Below are 12,335 nucleotides of genomic sequence, written 5' to 3'. Positions count from 1 at the left end.
TTCATCCTAAACAATAAAAAATAAGTGGCTAAAATTTCAAAACGTAAATGCTACGTGGGTGATGTCCCGCGCTTTGTCTTGTCCTAAATTTTTAATTAATTTTTATATTTTTAATTAAATTACTCTATGGTATATTTGAAACAGTGAAGCATTAACCTTTAGGTTTTTTTACTCTATTATGATAAATTTAATATTTATTAGGATAAATTAAACCAACAGTCACTTAATTTTAAGGTAGTTGATAAAACAGTCAATTAGGTTTTAATTTACTCACTCAATTTTTAAAAAACAACAAATTAGTCCTTTTAACCATTTTTCGTTACAGACGTAACGAAAAAGTGACATGGCGGTTGACGGATTCCTTGTTGTCATTAACAGTCCAACTGGCCGATTAGCACCAATTTAAATAGCCCATTTTAGCACCAGTTTAGGGTTTAGACAGGTAGAAGAAGAAGAAGAAGAAGAAGAAGAAGAAGAAGAAGAAGAAGAAGAAATAGAGATTCTGACCATGATTTCGGTGTGCTATTATGGAAACCTAGCCAAATTAAACACGTCTTGGTCCAATGACAACCCAAGTAGGAGGTTTTTTGGGTGTAAGAAGTTTGGTAGTGGGTTTCGAAAACTATGTCATTTTTTTTCTTAGTTTGATCCACCATTAACTCCTCGTTCACAAATTGTGTTGTTGGGTCTTCTAAAAAAGCGAGGACATTGGAGGATGCAATGAGGAGGGAGAGAAAAACTTGGGTTTTGGTGCTTTTATTTGAAATATTGTTGTTGTTTTTTAAACCCTAAACTAACTTATGTGATAGTTGGTGTTGTTGTTGTCATTAGCAATGAAAACCAACTTATGTGGTTACTAGTATTGGGAGAGTATTCATTCATGGTGAGTGGAAGCTAGGGATCCTAAATGTAATGGTCTATAAAGGGTAGAAGTTTGCTTACAAACTTGAAAGTTGAAAGACTAATTGTAATGAGAGACTATTCTCACACATTTGTATTTCATTTCATTTCATTTCATTTTCTGAATGTTTAATATTCTTTTAAGACTTGAAAGGATATTTGGTTATTATTTTTATTTTCTTACATTGCATGGATCAATGCTTAGAATAGTAGAAAAGATAAAATAGATGAAAAAAAAACACATTAATCAGCATTAAACTTCTTTCATAAATTAAGGCCAAACTATTTACAAAAGGAAAGGCAAATTACTGCCAAATTTACCTACAATTCAATACAATTGAATATTTTTGAATTGTAAGTAAATTTACAAAAAATTTCAGTGACCATATGCCTAAGTTTAGATAACAGTGGCAATCATAGGCAAATATACAAAAAATAATCTTTCTAAGTTAAGAAATCAATAGAAATTATAGGTAAATTTACACAAGTTTAAAAGGTTAACAAAACAAACGTCCTGTTCACAATGTCATCATTGGTCTGTCACATATGACTCTTGAGTAGAAGGCATCCATCTAACAGTGGTTGGTTTCCTCTTGAATGGAAGCTTTTCTCTTAGGGCAACATCTTATTGGTGAGTTGGGGTAGTTTGTTGAAGATTTGGGGTAGTCTCTTGTTGAGTTGGGTTAGCCTGTTGCTGAGTTGGAACAACCACTTGGTTATGGACACCAACTTAGCGTCTTTTGACCTACATGAACAAGTGAAATCCATCAAACAAATTACATTTATAAGTAATCTAATGAAGCAAAGGCAGATGACTTGTTGGAACATTTTGGCCAACTTTCCTTCTACAACTCCTCTTATTGTGGCCTAATTTCTTACATTTATTGCACCTCATTTCCACCCCTCTCTTCGTCAACCTTTCTGTTGTTTCTGGTTCATCAGGTTTTTTTCCTTCTCACCTTAGTAGGTTTGCTAGGTCGCCTTCTTAGTGTAGTAGGAGTATTGACTGCATGTTTGGCATAGACCTCCATTGATTAGGACCCCTTATTGGCTTTATGAAGTTGGAGTAAATGGTAAGCTGGGTTTGCTTGGTGTACCAAGTTTGTACATAAGTTTTTGGGTATTCATCTTTTAGATGAATGACAGACATTGCATGCATGTAAGGGATGCTAGTGAGATCCCAATTCCTGTAGGAGCAGGAATTCTCAACTAGGTCCACCACATGCTGACTGCCTGAACCACACCTAACCTGATATTTTTCCCCACCAACATCTGATCGGCCTCACCAACAATCATGCACAAGGCATAAATATATTAAAAAAATGGCAGAATAAAGACATACATAAATTAAAAACATGTGATCAGTCCCATCATCAATCATACACAAGGTAGAATAAAGGCATCAATATATTAAAAAATTATCTATTTACCTCAGTAAATCTTTCATATTGACATCCAACTTTTTCTTGATCTTTGGACACAAGATTCCTTTAACTTTTTCAACTTCTTTTTCTTTTTGACAATCAGCAACATAATTTTAGTCCTAGTTGTTTCCATCATGGTCAGAATAGGTTTCCCTCTTGCTTCCAATATCACCTACCAGTAAGCAACATAAAGGATTAGTGAGACAAATTCCTTAATGAACTGCATGTCCTTAATGATTAGTAAGTAACATAAATAATAGAGGTTTACCTTGTTAAAGCATTCAAAAAGATTATTCACCATGTCAGACTGACTCCTAATTGAGAAGTGGGACCTTAACCAATGTCTAAGGTTCTTTTCCTTCAACCAATCATAAGCATGCTGATTTGTATTCTTCAGTTTAGCCACGACATCCTCAAAATCCCTTGAAGTGCTTGCTCTAGCAGCTTTCCAAAGCAAATATTTCAACTCCTTTATTCAGAATCCAGCTTTCTTAAATTTGGCATGTAGGTGTTTAACACAGTGTCTTGTTTCTACATTAGGAAACAACATAGATATTGCTTCTAAAAGTCCCTGCAAATAGAACAAAAACAATTTAAAACTTTGACATACCAGAAACCCTAAATAGAAACAACATAAAACAAAGTAGACAAAAGGAGTTTTACTTTTTGTTTGTCAGGCATGAAAGATATCTAGTATGAGCTCACAATTTCCAAGTCTAATGCAAGCAGCTCCAAGAACCAGAGCCATGATGCTTGGTTTTCACTTTTGACATCAACATATACAATAGGATAGATGTCATTATTTGCATATATCTCAACAACTGCTAGTAGGTAGCCACCAAAATAGCACTTTAAGAAACATCCATCTAAACCTATTATCCTCCTACAACCAACCCTATACCCATCTTTGCATGCCTGCAAACAAACATACATCCTTTGAAACAACCTGTTATCCATATAATAGATTGTTATTGTTCCCTTATTTTGGGTCCTAACCTCCAACAAATACTCATAAATCTTCTCATGTTAATCCTTATGAGCTCCTTCAAGTAATTCCAATGCCATAAGTTTATCCCTCCTACATTTGGTTAGTGAGACAAGGCAAAGGAAATCTCTTTTGACATATTATTACAATGATGTCAAATAATAATTGGGATCAGTAATGAACTTTTCTTTATAATGTTGATTTATCCAAGCTGAGGTTACATTATGATTTTTATAGATTTTAGAGCAAGTATGGTTAGGGATTGAACTCTTAATTTGCCAAGTCTGGTTAGTAGGGTTGTTAAACTAAGCTTTATTTGATAAAAGATTTTGATATAACAAATTAAAAGTGTTTTTGAATATAAGTTAAAATTTACAAAATAATTTTTAAATTTAAAGTCTAAGAGATAAAACTTTGAAACAATTTTAAAATCAAGTGCAAATGATTTTAACCAAGTTAAAATGATTTTCAAACAAGTCAAATTTGCTCCAGGACAAAAGGTATCGATACCTTATGGACAGGTATTGATAATTTTGGAAATATCAATACCTTAGAAAAATAGAGACCAAAAAGGCATTTTTTTAAAGAAACCCTAAAAATGGTATCGATAATTTTTGAAAACAATCGATACCTTTCTTAAAAATGATACAAAAATAGCATTTTGTTTTTCATAAACCCTACGAAGTATCGGTCTGGTATCGATACCTATTTTAGGAAGTATCGATAAAATATTTTTTAAGTATAGATTATTTCATTCTAATAGTCACTGAATTAGCATTTATGACAAAAAAATATCGATACCCTTTTTGGAGGTATCAATACTTGCAGTTGCAAGTGAAATAAATGCTCTGGTTTTACATCCCCAATAGCCATATTAAACAACCTTAGAGATTAAATTTCATATTTTTCTTACATACACTTGTGAGTTTTATCTCTATTCTGTTGCTCAAGTGTATCTCATTGTATTTGTGCTTCAATTTGCAAACAATTTTATCTTGTAAGGATTGTTTCTTTGTTTTCTCATTTATGTCTCTTTGAGGGGGTTTGAAACTTAAGATTTAGGCTAATCTTAAGGAGTTGTAAGATTAAACCTTGTCCTCAAAGGTTGAACAAATTAGTGAATTTAGGAAAATTCTTAGTGGTGGAAAGCTAAGGTAGTAGAGTAGGCAATTGAGGCTGAACCACTCTAAATTCTTTGTGTTCATTATTTCATTCTTGCCTTTACTTTCACCAATTTCTTTAAAGGCCAATTCACTTCCCTCTTGGCATTTTCAGTTTGCTTCATCGAGCTAACAATTGGTATCAAAGCTAGAACTCTAAATACAATTTTATCACCAAGAAAGAAGATTCTCAAGGTATTCAAGATAAAAGCTACAAGTCAAGAAATTTCTTTCATGGCATCGGAGTAAAATTAAACTATATTGGGAGAATGATATTCCACCATGAGGCCTCTACTATTCAATGGCACCAACTACTCATATTGGAGAATAGGAATGAAGCTATTCATCTAAGCCAATGACTAGGAAGTTTAGAGGATAGTTTCTAATGGGCCATCTATTCCAATAAAGAGGGTCGAACGTGTTATTATCCCAAAGGAAGAGAGTGAATGGGATGAAATTGATATCAAGAAGGTGCAATTAAATGCTAAGGTTATGCACACTCTATTTTATGCTCTTGGTCCAAATGAGTACAATAAAGTCTCCTTGTGTGACAATGCAAAATAAATATGGGATAAGATTGAAGTCACCCATGAAGGGATAAGTAGAGTTAAGGAGTCCAACATAAGTCTTCTCACCATTGATTATGAATTGTTTAAAGCAAAACTGGAAGAATGAATCAAGGAGATGTCTGATCGCTTCACTCATATCATCAATGGTCTCAAAGCTTTTAGGAAGACATATCCCAACAAGGAGATGGTAAAGAAGATGTTGAATAGTCTCCTAACATCTTGGGAACCTAAAGTGACGACAATAGAATAGTCAAAGGATCTCAACTTACTCTTCCTTGATGAGCTCATTGGTTCCTTGTTGACGTATGAAATAAAGATTAACTACAATGCAAAGGAAATCAAACAAGTTCCAAAGAAAGTGGGAGTTCATTCAAATCAACAACTTGTGAGAAGGATGAAGACTCTAGCAATAATGATGATGATGAAGAGATGCCAATGTTTTCAAAAAGATTCAAGAGGTTCATAAGGTCCAACAAAGGAAGACAATTCCAAAAGAAGGAAGGACTCAAGAATGAATCTACTAAAGAGAAAGACTCCATCATATGCTATGAATGCAAGAAGTCGGGACACATCAAGTTTGAGTGTCCTCAATGGAAGAAAAGAGGGTCAAGCAAACAAAAGCTTAAGGCCCATGTTGCTACTTGGAGTGACGAGGATTCATCGGACAATGAAGATCAAGAAGTAGCCAATCTTTACCTTATGGTCATCGATGATATTAAGGTAACTTCTAACCCATCTACTTTAAATCATTATTTTTTTGATGAGTTACAAGATGCCTATGATGAATTAGGTTTGGAATTTGAAGTCATGATGTTAAAACACAAGAAAAATGTTTCAAAATTGAGAAATAAAAATGATTTACTTTTCAAAACCAATCATGAACTTGAAGAGAAAATAGATAAAATGCAAGAAATTATTAATGACTTTGAAAAGAAAAAAATTATACTTGCATAATTTACTTTCAAAAGCTCATGAGGATCATCAAAAGCAACTTGAGTTGCTTAAGAGTGAAAAAGCTCACTCTAACAATTTTTAGAAAAAGGAGAAAATTCAAAATAAAACTTTGTTAAAAATAGCTTTAATTTCTATAAACATAGAGATCCCAAAAATTTTTACAAGAGAAAAATCATTAAAAGTGTATAGGTCCCTAAAGGACTCATAATTTCTCAAGATAGGAGCTTGATTTCAAAATGAATACCCAAAGGGACTAAATTATAGGAACTAATGTTTATGGACCCAAAAGAATTTGGGCACCAAAAATGAAATCTTAATTCTATGTTTGTAGGAAAAGGAGCATTGGTTTGAGGTGAGTTATTCAAAGAAAAACTTATGGCACCTTGATAGTGGATGCTCAAGATACATGATCAATAACTAGAGTCACTTTATCAATTTGAAGCTAAAAAGTGGAAGAGAAGTTACATTTGGTGACAACTCTACAAAACAAATTGAAGGAATAGACTCTATTAGTAAAAACTCTTCTATCTTTATTGAAAATTCTTGTATGTCAACGATCTTAAGTATAATCTTCTAAGAATTAGTCAACTATGTGATAAAGGTTTCAAAGTCATATTTGAGTCTAAATGTTGTAAAGTTATCGACATTGCTTCTAATAAGATTATACTTGTAGGACATAGGATAGAATATATATATATATATATATGTATATATATATGGTGCATTTAGATGATATGCATAACTCTAGCTTATGCCTCATTGCTAAAAATAAGAATAGCTCTTTGTTATGGCATAGAAAACTAGGACATGCTAGCATGAGCATATTGCATAAATTAGTTAAAAATGACTTAGTAAGAAGATTACCTAAAATTGACTTTGATGTGAATAATGTTTTTGATGCATGTTTTAAGGGTAAACATAAAAGAGTTTCTTTTAAACCTATTAATGATGTATCAACTAGTATAATTCTTCAACTAATTCACATAGACATTGTCGAAACCATTTTTATTTTGAAAAACGGGGTCGACTTTTAAAACGAAAATTGAGTCGCCACCAATCCTTTTTATTTAGGTGTGACCAGATCACCTCATAATTTAATCATTTTAATAAAAATTTAAATTTACTAAAACGATAATTTTTTGTCTACACAATCTAGAAAAAACGGGTTCGGGAGTCGGTTACGTATGAGGAAGGATTAGCACCCTCGTAACGCCCAAAATTGGTACCTAATTGATTAATTAATGTCTTATTGTCGAAAATTTGAAAATTCGAAAAAGATTAAAAAAATACGATCCCTTTTGTTAAAATCACTTAAAAATAAAAAAGTAGTTTACGTCAACCGAGAAAAAGAATTATATCCTGTTAGTTAGGATATAATCTTGAATCCCGAAACGGGAATATTCACCTAAAATTTTATTTTTTTTGAAATTTTTATTATCTCAGTTTTAGAAAAGAAATCATATTCCGTAAGTTGGAGCACAATCCTTTTTAAATTTTCGGGATAATTTTAAAAATATATTCTTTTGAAAAGTGGTTCGCATATTTGGATTTATCGAAAAAATCAGAACCCCGTAAGTTAGGGAACGACTTCTCGAATTCTAAAAATACAAAATATTATCCTCGATTTTAAATTTTTATTTTTTACAAATTTGGGTAAAAATGCAATATTCGAAAGACCACATGAATAAAATGTTACATAATAAATATGATAACATCAATTTACGAAAATCATATAATGCACTATTTTAACATTAATAAAAAAAGGGTAATAAGATCAAAGCATGCACATAAAATAACTATATCAACTAAAAACAAAACAAATAAATAAATAAATAAAATAAAATTCATAAATAATGAAAGGGAAAATAGTTTGTGAACATATTAAAAGTAGAGAATCAAATTAGTACACAACAAAATTTAAATACACAATTTGGCATAAAATATGTAAACAAATAAAATAATGAAAACTATAAAATAATAATAATAATAACAATAATAATAATAATAGTAATAATAATATTAACGAAGTTCAAGAATAAAAAAATAAAAATAAAAATAAAAACAAGATCCAACATAAAAATCATGGTGAAATAATAAAATAAAAGAGTAAATAAAAACATAAAACACAACCCATAACAAGACAATATTAAATTTAAAAGTACAAGAGAATAAATAAATAAATATACAAATGAGTGTTGAGGAAAATAATTTATAAAATTAATTAAGTCAGCATAAGAATAAACTAATTAAAAGACTATATTCAAATTAGAATAAAATTTGAGGCAAAATTCGTAATAAATTTAAAAATAAAATCGAAATAGGATTGAAATGAAAAGCGCGTGAAGAAAAGGGGGCCTAATAGGAAATAAACCCATTTCCTGGACACTTGTCACTTCCTCAGGGGATTAGCGCTCCAGGGACTAAATTGAAAATTGGAAAAATGTGAGGTCCAATTTAAAAATAAAAGAAAAAGTACGAAAATGACTAAATTGAAACAGACCGAAAATGCGGAAGACCCAGAAGCGTAAATATACCCTTTATTGAAAACACGCGGATCTTCCGGATCGGGTCGGGTCAACGCGAGGGTCAAGGGTGAAACGACGTCGTTTTAAGCATCAGAAGCCAAGCCTAAAACGACGTCGTTTTGGAGTGTTTATATAAGTAAAAAAAACTTAAAAAAACATTTGTAACCTCATTTAAAAAAATTTCTCTTATCTCTCAACTCTTTCTCAGCCTTCCCCATCCGGCCGAAGCTCCAGCGCCGGACCACCGTGGCTGTCGCCGGTCATCGGCGACGGTGCCGTCGTCCACGGTGGCCAGAAAAATTAAAAACTCATTTTTTTGTTTTTTGACTGCCGAACCCAGAAACACCAATTTTCATCAGAATCTGCACTTTCTCCTTAAAAAAGGTACGATTTTTATCCTTTTGCTTTCGATTTCTTTAAAAACAAAATAAATAAATAAATAAATAAACCGAAAAAATACCTTTGAGAAAGACCGGTATTTGACTTGATTTTTCCTGTTTTCTTTTTATTTCTTCGTAAAAAATAATACATAGAATCGGGTCCTTTTATAGCCCGAAATTTTCCTATTTTCTCTACTTTTACACTGTGTTGGTGTTGGTATTGGACTCTCCTAGTCCATTTTGCAGGCAGATGTGGCGGAGGAGGGCTGGTTCAGAATCGTGCGGCGGCTGGATGCTGTTAGATTTTGTTTGCTGTTGGGTTTAGGTTATTTTGGGCTAGGGTTTGCAATAAGTGTTGGGCTAATGACATTTGGGCCATTTTTTTATTAGGTTATAATTCTGGGCTTTATTTATTTGGTTTTTATATTTTTTGTATTTGGTTTATTATTTTCTTTGTGTATGCGAGTCCGAGCTAATTGGGCCATTTACAGCTGCCCCTCTTTGCTCGTTGTCATGTAACGAGAACGGAGCAAAGACTAAAGCCCAATTGTGTCTGGTCTTACCGAGCCTCGACTTCTTCAGTGCTTCTCTTCTTTAAGTAGCCTCGTTCTAACCCACTGCATCTTCAGGGATATAGAAACTGGTGTTTTGATCCACTCCACTGTGACGATAGGATTTCTTTCTTCTGTCTGCTCCACTGCAACTTCAGGGGTATAAGATCTGCTTGCTTAGTTTGCTCTGCTACAACTTTAGGGAGATAAGACTAGATGCGATTTGCTCTCTGCAACTTCAGAGAGATAAGATCTGTCACTTTAATCTGCTCCGCTACAACTTCAGGGAAATATGATTATTGGCTTTAATCTGATCCACTGCAACTTCAGGAAGCTAAGATTCGCTTGCTTTAATCTGCCCCACTGTAACTTCAGCGGGATAAGATTCGTTTATTCAGTTTGCTCCGCTACAACTTCAGGGAGATAGGATTATTGGCTTTAATCTACTCCACTGCAACTTCAGGGAGATAAGATTTGCTTACTCAGTCTACTCTGCTGCAACATCAGGGAGATAAGACTTGCTATCTTTAATCTGCTCCACTGCAACTTCAGGGAGATAGGATTTGCTATCTTCAGTCTGCTCCGCTGCAACTTCAGAGAGATAAGACTTACTATATTCAATCTGCTCCACTGAAACTTCAGGGAGATAGGATTTGTATCTTCAGCCAGCCCCACTACAACTTCAGGTGGATAAGGTTTGCTATCTTCAGTCTGCTCCACTGCAACCTTAGGGAGATAAGACTTGCTATCCTCAATCCGCTCCACTGCAACTTTAAAGAGATAGGATTTGTGGTTTCACCGATCTGTTCTCTGGGGAACATGACTTGTATAATTCATTTTATGAACCTAATTATGCCTAATGATTAGGATGTCACGATCAGAATGAATCAAATGCTCCTAACTAGATATGCATGAATGATATTTGCATGAATGCAGAATGTCATTTTTCGAGAATGATCCTTCTCTATCGCTTAGATTGTCATTGCTTGAAGTTTATTAAGGTTTGTCATTGACGTGCTACAACGCTTTCTTACTCGGCTAGCGTCTCCAAAGAAATACTTAGTCTGATTGCCCCTATTGAAAACCTCAAAGTTCCATCCACTGGGATGCAAAATTTGTACCATCTTTTTCCCACTGTAACCCAAGGGTAGAAAAATCTAGCCTTTTCTCAAACCTCCCCTATCGCAGTCCAAGGATAAAGAATGTGAAGTTTTTTGGTCCTTTTCATCATTTGAATGCTTATGCACAAATGAAGAATTCTCTTCTCCAAGAGTAACCTCCTCCTATTATTCGGTGATTATTGCTTACTTGTTCATTTAAACTTTGTCACCAACACGACATCTTGTCATTTTGTTCAATCAATATCTTGACAACAAAATTCGAAGGGATAATCTTAATTTAGACTTTTCCTTCTTAGATTTCCAACCTTTGAACTTGGTGCATTCTAAACAATAGTCTTGTTTCAGATTACTGTATTATTTAGAAACTTCTAGAGTAATATGCAAAACCTCCTTTGTGAAAGTTTTATTAGTCTATTAATCATTATTCTAATGCAACATGCTTGCAAAAAATTGAATAAGAAATGAATTGATTTGGGCATAGCTCGAAATGATTAAATTATCGAAGATGATAAAAAAATAGAAAAGGAATTGATTGAGAACAAGTATGTTGAAACGAAAAAAGTATTCGAAGAACGGCAAAGAATAAAGTATTCCAAGAACAACAAGTAATATGAAGACCAGCTGCCCCAGATATCGCAGCTTGAACTTCTCTTTACAATCTTCTAAGAACCGTTTTGAGTTTGACATGTGTTTAGGAGATCTACAGAACTTTGTCGATGCCCCAAGATGTCGCCTACTCTTTCCTGTTGATTCAGGTATGCAAGATCACCACATGCCCTATTCTGATCAAAATTTGAGCTGCCCTTTTCGGGTTTTCAACTCAAATCCCCTTTGGTCTCAAGGCGCCCTTTGCGGGCGGGTTTTTACCTTGGCCTCTCCTTTTTATTTATTTATTTGTTTATTTTTTTAGACTCAAAGCACCCTTTGCGGCTTTTCACCTTAGTTTCTTTTTAGGATTCAAAGCGCCCTTTTTGGGTTTTCACCTTGATCTCTCATCCTTTTAGGCAAAGTACCTCTTGACTGCATCTGAGTTTACAGGGTTTGGCAAGTTTTTACCATCCATCTCACTCAAGAGTAAAGCTCCTCCAGAAAAGGCATTCTTTACAACATATGGGCCTTCCCAATTTGACATTCATTTTCCTCTAAAATCCTTTTGTATAGGAAAGATCTTTTTCAACACTAGGTCCCCATCGTAGAATTCTCTTGGATGAACCTTTTTGTTGTAGGCCCGCATCAATCGCCTTTGATACATCTGACCATGCTGAATAGCTTTTATCCTTTTTACCTCTATTAAATTCAACTAATTGTATCGAGATTGGACCCATTCTGCTTCATCCAACTTTAACTCTGCCAATACCCAGAGATAAGGGATTTCAACCTCAATAGGTAAAATTGCTTCCATTCCATAAACTAGAGAGAAAGGTGTTACCCCGATCGAAGTCCTGATAGACGTCCTATAAGCAAAGAGAGCAAATGGTAATTTCTCATGTCAGTCTTTGTAAGTCTCAGTCATTTTCCCCATAATTTTCTTGATATTTTTATTAGTTGCTTCTACCGCGCCATTCATCTTTGGGTGATATGGCGATGAGTTATGATGTCTAATCTTGAATTAACTGCAGACCTCCGCTATTGTGCTATTGTTCAAATTTAGTGCATTATCGGATATAATCCTCTCGGGCATTCCATATCGGCATATGATCTCTTTTTTCAAGAATCTGCTAACTGCTAACTTTGTGACATTTGCATATGAAGTAGCTTCCGCCATT

Source organism: Gossypium raimondii, chromosome 2 (genome assembly GCF_025698545.1).
Source record: "Gossypium raimondii isolate GPD5lz chromosome 2, ASM2569854v1, whole genome shotgun sequence".
Lineage (NCBI taxonomy): Eukaryota > Viridiplantae > Streptophyta > Magnoliopsida > Malvales > Malvaceae > Gossypium > Gossypium raimondii.
This window is presented reverse-complemented; position numbering follows the sequence as displayed.